The 8,388-nt window shown below is 39.9% G+C and overlaps 1 protein-coding gene across 3 annotated transcripts in view; it reads right to left on the reverse strand.

The window, feature by feature from the left end:
- Window positions 1-8,388, reverse strand: part of FYB1 (FYN binding protein 1) — a 139,396-nt gene that overhangs the window by 68,879 nt on the left and 62,129 nt on the right. The gene's annotated exons all lie outside the window — the stretch shown is intronic.

Genomic DNA, 8,388 nt, shown 5'->3' on the forward strand with positions numbered 1-8,388 from the left:
TTTTTGTGGTGAATTATAATTAAATAAATTGATCAACAAAGTCTGAAACATTTTGCAATGCTATACCGGGAATAGGATACCGAAAAGTTAAAACAACAAACAATTAAAGCATTTTCATCAAAAGAAAGTCTGGTGAGTTTTCTTCTACAAAGAGGTATACTTATCTTAATAAAATCAATAAGATTGTTGCCTGCTTAAATTATTTTAAAATACTAAAAGATGAAAATTCAAAATGGATTACTCCGGTGAGTTTGAAGATGAAAATTTTAAACTATTGGCTGGTACCATTAATTCAAATCACTCTTTCTTCTGTTCACTCACAGGTTACAAAAAGGTTGATTTTCTTGTTTTTTCAAGGAAGTTCCCAAAGAATTTTCATACTGGATGATTAGTCCATTTAAAGGAAAAACTAATTTCACGTTTGCAGAATATGCTACTGCTATTAAAAACTGGGCTTTTACTTAAATATTCTTTGTTGAATCAGGATGCTGAAGTAACCACCATCAGTTTGCTGGTGTGACTTTTTAAAAAATTCTTTCAGTAATGTTCATATTTTTTTGATGGTTCACCCTTTGCGCCCCAATTTATTTAACAGTGTTGTAGGGAAATGCTTACTGAATATATGTTTTGAATCTGTGTTTTCTTAAAAGCGAGAGATGATGCACAACCTATTCTGATCTAGGTATAAAATCTGATTGAAATTATATCTCTTTCACTTACCAAAGATTAATCAATCTCTTTCCCATGGACATCTTTCAACATCAATTTATGTTCTTTTTTTTCCCCCCACTAAATGGAAAGCACTTTAAGTAAAAACAATGTTGACCTAGCTTTAGTTAACCTTGACTCCAGCTTATACGCTGTTAGAATTTATACCTTAAGTCTGGAATCTAAGTAAAAATCCTTTTTTGGAGACTATGTCACTTTCAGAATTCCAAATAATAAATTATGTGTCCCTTTAAGGCATTCAAACACATTTCTCAAAGCTCTTTTTAGATCTCATAAGTCCTTGTAAATTGGGAAGAGTACTCATTATATTGTAAACATTGTTTTTCTTGTAACATAATTCAAGGAGTGAAAAACCCATGTAAACAACCATCTTCTTTAGGATGGCTGTCATTTGGTTATCACCAGGTGCAAATGCCACATTGACATATACATACCACCAGTACATGAAGATGGCTGATTTTTTCACTGTTTTTACATTGTGTAAATCCAGACTTCAGATGATTCTTTTAAGATGGCCCATTAAGTGTTTTTTCTGACACTGATGCTTTTCAGCAGTTAAATGCTTACTCATGTTTTCCCCGTTAGAGACATGATTAAAAGTTCCCCGTCAAGATGGCTGGTTGACTACACACTGCAGCAAGCTCTGCTCACCCCAAATCTCTAGAAATGATAGAAAAGATCATTGATGAAAACAAACAAATCATAAACATATTGGAAACAAGAAAGTAAATCCACAGTGGACCAGAAGCCACGAAGAATTCCTAAAACACAAATTTGAAGAGCGTACTACTGAAAGATGAAACAGAAGCCCCAGTAAAGCCCAAGAGAGAGGGTGACAAAAGAGTGGGAGCGCCTCCCCCAGAGTGCCCTACACTCAAGAGACAGAATGCTAAGGGCAGCAAGGGGCTTGGGGGAGTACTTGGAGGGAACAAAGCAGGTATAGGTGTGGCCAGAAATCACAGCAACGATGACTTTGCCCTTGGGTGGGCGAAGCTGAGCAGAGCTCCAGAGGCTGGGATGTCCAGGAAGGAGGGGTGTCCTGGTAAAGACTAGCCATTGCAGCCCTGCCCCACAGCACTCAGCCATCCCCTCTCACCGCTGAACTCTTCCCCCAAAGCCGCCTGCACAAACAGAAATGGCAGTTAAACTGAATCTCCACCACCAACCTGTGCACCAACAAGACTTTGCAAACATTCAAGAAAAGTCAGCTCCAAGGAAGGAGGACTCTGGAGTTAACAAATAGTAGAACTCACACCTAAGGAAACAGTAATACAGCAAGAGAGGTGCAAGCAGACAGTGCTTCGAAAAGAGGATCAACCTGATGCTGTGATAATGAAAGTCTGGTGTGTTATTTTGAAACAAAATAAAACATGAGTTCAAGTCTGCATGTGGATGACATTGTTACTAGTACTGATTGATACCCGAGGCTGATGGCTACCGTCTGTTACTCATCTATTTTTCAGTGGGGTCTTTTTTTTTTTTTAACCTAATGAGCTATATAGAACGTTTGGTGAAGCAATGAGGTCTTTATTTGAACCTTGTCTCCATTTCCTCATTAATAAATGTGATTAAATTGCTGTGAATATGATTTGAGTCTTTGGGATACACCAGGAAGTTTTAAAGCACATTTCATACATTTTCATTTAGTCCACACGATAACCCTCTGACAGAACTGACTTCTTATCTCCATTAACAGACGAGCAAACCGAGGCTTGGAGAGGTAAGAACCTCCCTTGGGGTCCCACAGTATGCAGCGGTGTTGTCTTAGACCCCAAATCTCTCTAGCAACAAAGCATCTGCTCCGAACTCTCCCTGATGAAAATCAATTGTGTAAACACCAGCATTTTTCAAAACACAAAAAAAGTGCTCCTGCCTTTAGAAAAATATCTCACTTCTCACAGATCACTAAGCGTTTATAGCGCTTTCTGCAAGCTCTCCTATCACAGTGAGATTAAAAAGAAAGTTTCCAGTTACAGAAATATCGTGGCAACCTTGAAAAAAAATATCTGCTTTTATCAATTCCACCTACACCCTCTCCTCTTCTCACTAGGCTCTCAGGTGCAGGAATCTGTCAGCAGCATCAGAAGTTGACAGTGCTTTTCTCCAAACTCAAATAGCTTTGAACCTCAACTAAACAGCATTACAGAAGAAAGGCACCCTTTATTTTAGGACAAATGCCCAGCTTTCTTTTGCATTGGCTTGATTTCTATTAAGTACTGTACGAACAGAGGTCTACTCTGAAAATTAGAAACTTACTATATACTTCATCACTAAAGAAAAAGATGAATGTCGTAACCAAGTGATGAGTTATATAGATGGTGGGGTCCTAGGCCAGTACAGTTGCACTGGGGTGCTGATCAGGTTCAGATCCTGGAAACTCTGCTCATCCCCTGGCCTTCCAGGCCAGTTTTGGAGGAGGGGACCCTCTGCCTCCAAGCATGGACACCTCTCGAGGGAACAAGTGCGTCCATCTTCGGTAGGACCATGGGCTCCATTGTTGTTCTGGTCTCCATCGACAGAGTGGCAGTTCTTACAGTGATACGCAATTGTTTGGGCTTTCAAACCTTGTTCTTAGCACTTATGTTTTTTCATTTGCCTTGAATAGCACCAAAAATAGTGCTAAATATGTTTTTTTATTTTGATGAATAGTAACTCTGTGTCCCATGTGAAAAGCACAACTGAGCTTACCTGAAGGCCAGTGCAGGGCAGAAGGGGAGAAAAGAAATGAAAATAGAAAGGAAAAAGAACAGAAAAAAGGGGGAAACAAAAGAGAGGGAGAGAGTGACAAGAGGCCTTGATTATACGTGTTCGGGGGTGGAGTGGGACCTATGCTCTTCGGGGCTGATAGGCAGGGTTCTCTGGGGTGTACTGGTCAGCTGGTGTGTACAATTTAACCGCTAACTTTTTTTTCAACTACCAACTTTTAAAACAGTTTAACTAGCTGAAGTCCTCTGAGGGTTCCAGGTGCCACCTTGAACCCCTGGATGGATTTATCATCCAGCAATGAACAGGTTCACGCCTGACAAAGCAAAAGACTTTCAGGACTCTGGTGCCAGCCACTTGTATGTTAGATATTTGAACAGCACCTTTGCACTTTCCCTAACTAAATAAAATTTTAAGATCAGCCACAGGATACTACCTGTTTGCTTAAATAGATCACTCACTCCTTTCCCAGCTTCTAGTCTCCTGTCTCAGTGTTACAGAATTTTAAAAAATTTGTTTTCAGGAAAATAACTCTGGCTTACAAACCCTTCCTCTCCCCACTGTCCTCTTTACCCTCTTCTGTGTTGTAATAATTCTCATAAACTGCAGCGTTTCTTACTGTGGTCCAAGAACAACCTGCATTACAATCACCCAGTGATGTTAATAACTATTCCAGTTCCTGGGTTCCATTCCAGGCTTCTGGAACTAGAAACTTTGGGGGTATTCTTCTGCAATTTAAAGTCTGAGACATTTTGAAAGATGAAGGTCCACTTTTGATGTTTTCTTGCCCCTTCTGAATACATGACATATCAATTGTTGATTGGAATGTCTATCTGTTTTGGCCATCTTTCTCCTTAAAGACTCATTTACTGTCACAATGATCAGGAAGACATGTAAGGGACATTGGTTTGCATGGCTGTTCTTGTAATATTTTAATTCAGGCAAGAACCTGAAAACTTGCAAATCCCAGATCTGATAGAAGAAAGCCACTTTCCAGCCTCTTATTTTTAAAGAATCTCTGGTTATTAGGCACTGAAAATAGACAAAGGGCTAAAACAACCTGACTATCGCACCAATTGGGAACAATTCAGTTCCTGTACTTCTGTTGGGAACAACCAAAGTCTCCCAGATACATTCTATTCATCAGCAGTGTGTAACAAAATGGCTATCAAATTGCGATATAACATAAAACCACTTCTGCCCCCAGGCCAAAGAGATGGTGAAAAAGCCTTTGAATAAGAAATTTCTGGTTAAGTGCAAGGGGAGACAACAGCTGAGTTTAAGGGTTTGTGTTAAAGACAGCTGAACTTTTCTGTAAAAGAAAATAGAACACAACATTGTAGATCAACTACATTTCAATTAAAAAAAAAAAAGGAAAATTGAAAGTGTTCTCACTTTTCTCTGTCGTTGAGAAGGGGTGGGTCAAAGAAGTGAGGAAAAGAAAGAAGGTGAGCAATAGCGGAGGAACGGGAGCCTGAGATGCAAAATGCCTGGTCGCTTTTGAAGAACAGTGGTTGGCAGTGTCCCATTTTACGTCTCCAGCCTCAATGCCATGTGAATCCCCGTCTCCACACACCTTCGGTGAAGTCTTGCTCATGCACGCAAATGCCTTCAGTGAATGGTTTGCGAGGAAGACTAAGGAAAAGCACCAAATTTTGTCGGAATGACTGCAGTACAGCAAAGGGTCAGGGAGGCAACTGCTAGACTGATCTGAGTTAGAAGGCGCAGGAGCTAAAAGCCAGAAGTGACCTTGAGAATTCAAGCCACAGGGTTACTCATCGATCTTCTGCGGGGACCATTAAATTTTTTAAGGAAACATGGGCTGGCATTTGGAATTAACTTTACCCAGCTTTTAAGGTGCACACCAGCAGCTTTTAAAAACTTGCCTACTTTAGCTTTTCTGTTTCAAAATCAAGTCGACGTGCTATTAGCCATGTTTTTTCAGTAGCTCAGAATTCAGCAACCTCCTTGATCTTCATGCCTCCATAAATAAAAGCTCAGCGTTTTCTGTGGGATTTACTAACAGGTTTCATTGTCTCCAAAGAAAAGAGATTTGTGGTGATGATGTGGAGGAATGGAAAAGAGTTAAGTTTTTTTTTTAAACAGAATCATAGTTTGGAAGATGAGAATGAAGAAAGCAAGAAAATAGGAGGGAGACATGGTTGGAGGAGTGGTGGACTGTCATTTGCAAGTTTGAGTGGCACAGCAATGAGTGTGTCCCTCCAAAATTTATATGAAACCTAATTCCTAATGTGATGGTGTTTGGAAGCAGAGCCTTTAAGAAGTTGCTTCAGGAGTGTGGAGCTCTCATGAATGGCACTAGTGCCCTTTTTATAAAGATTTCTTGTCCCTTCTGCCATGTGAGGACACAGTGAGAAGATAGCCATCTATGAATCAGGAAGTGGGCTCTCACCAGACACTGAATCTGTCGGTTCCTTGGTCTTGAACTTCCCAACCTCCAGAGCTGTGAAAGATAAATTTCTGTTGTTTTGAAGCCACCAGTCTATGGTATTTTTGTAACAGCAGCCTGAACTAAGACCCTACTTCATTTTGTAACAGTTCACCTACACAAAATGTCCATTAGATAATCACTCAGAGATAGTGGAGAAAGCAGGCGTTCCTGACTGCGCAGAGAGATCTAGCAGAAGACAGAGATCTAGAAACCTCATCTGGTTGCACGCCACTCAGCCGGAGCACAATTAATCTCCCCTCATGAAGACTAAGAACTCAAGCCTTCAGAGAAATCAAAGACAGCCTCTTAAAGAGTGTGGTTTCCTGCTTGTTGAAGTGTTCATATCAGGTCTAGAAAATTCTCTGTAATTGAGAGTAACGTGAGTAACTGAAATGTATTTTATAGACTTGCTTTATCCTCCTTCCACATAAAACAACTTCGGAAAAGAACGGCTGAGGAGCAAGTCAAGGTTATATGTGTGTGTGCGTGTGTGTGTGCGCGTGCGCGTGCGCGTGTGTGTGTGCGCGCGCGCATGCGTGTGCGCAGCAAGCAGGGAGAAACGGGTTCCAGAGAAGCTGCAGCCCAGATCCTCAGTAACTGTGAATACATGATGTACCTCAACTTCTTTAAGGTGACAATTTGGAAGAGAAACTTGCAAATCCTGCAGGATTGAAAAACAAACACTAAGAGGGACTCTTTGGGGTGTTAATCTAGGTTTCTTTCTCCACCTAACAAAAATTAAACAACTTTTATTCCAGATAAGAGGAACGGATACTCAAACACACTTTGGTTATCTGTGATATTTATCTGCCTTGCCATTTTGGGGGGGACAGATTTTTATTTGCCTGGCCGCACTAATCCTATCACCACACAGGCTGCTTTTGAAAATTAGATGAGCTATCTTATTGCTCTGAGAATTATAAGAAAATCAAGAAAAGACAAGAGAGAGGTGTTACGGGGCAAGAACTTCCCTGTGCCCCTCTTGACCTCAACAGACCTACCTACCCCGGGGGAACACCCGCTGGTAGCCGGGAGCAAACTGCCGGCTGATGGAGCCGTTGTGGTGCGCAGGCGCACAGCTGCAGCGATGCAGACGGCGGTAGCAAGTACCAACAAACAGCTGATTCTACAGCTGAGTTCTTATTCTGGGGAAAGAAAAACCTCACATGGGTTTTTGTTCGGATTTTTTTTTTTTCTACAACCAGGTGTCTCATCTTCGGTTAGTCTTTCCTGACAGTCTATAGTTATCATCTGTTCTAGAGGGTTTTTTCTACTTTTGCTATGGCAGACAGCATGAAGTATAATCTTTTTTCTTCAGCGGCAATTTAGATGGAAGAGAAATGTTTCTTGCCTACATATTTACTAGTGGTTAATACAGCAGTTAAATTCTCCGGCTTAGGGACTTTTTCGCCTTCCTTGTTTCTTATATGCTGGAAAAAACAAATAATCTAGTGCTCTAGACGGTTCTCTGGGCTTTAGCACCATGCCACAGCTATCATGACAGTGATGTCTCTAAACGGATAGGAAATTTCCAGGTATTTTTGTAAAGAATGAAGGTAGCTGGATTTCTTTTCCTGAGGGATAATTTTGTCCTTTTAATAACTGAAATTTGTGTAATAAAAGTTAACTTAATTTTGTTTTGAGAATAAAAAACATGTACAAAGAGGTACTTTTTGCATATGAACCTATCATATTCAGAAATAGTTGTCATCAGGACAAAGAAGGATCTTCAGTGGTAAATACATATTCTGGAAATCTAATCCTTTTTTTTAAAAAACAGGTTTCATTTGGCTTGGCCTTGAAATTATTTTAGCAGATTATATGTAGCAGGGCATCTCCTGCCCAGTAACCAGACTGAGTTATAATATGTACATTTGCCCCAACCTCCCTATCTAGTGATTTAAAAAAAACCATTTGTATGTATGTAGGCATATTGAGAGTAAACCAGGAAGAGCTTTTAGGTATTTGATTATTCGACTTGTACGTATTTGTATTTGACTCTTAGACGTAACTCTCTTTATAATCTCCTTCCTTTCTCAAGTAAAATGTCATTTCATTTTAATGCTTTTACCTCTATGGGCTCCATGCCTATTTTTAAGAATCAAAGAATTTGGATCAAATTTTGTGTATATTAAATCATCTTATATGCATTTCATACCTTATTTAAGGGTAAATCAGCCATCGTAAAACAAAATATTCATTTATGTTACAAGTGGCCATAGCTTCTTTGATATAGCACAAATGTTAAGCATGTTGATATAATGGCAGTTGATTGGGCAATATTTCCATATTGTCCTTTGTCAGCAGCTTAAAAATACACCAACTTCTGCCTCTTGATCACAGGAAGAGTTATTACATCAGGGTAAATTATGGCACGTTGCTCCAAACTGGGGTTTACAGAAATTTCTCTTCCCGCAACTAAGAAAAGCAACAGTTCCACTTACAGACACAGTGAGTATCAATGTAAAGAAACTGTTTCCTGTAAATTAAGTAAGTATGAGCTA

The sequence above is a fragment of the Camelus dromedarius genome, chromosome 3, assembly GCF_036321535.1.
Source record: "Camelus dromedarius isolate mCamDro1 chromosome 3, mCamDro1.pat, whole genome shotgun sequence".
In the NCBI taxonomy this organism is placed as follows: Eukaryota; Metazoa; Chordata; class Mammalia; order Artiodactyla; family Camelidae; genus Camelus; species Camelus dromedarius.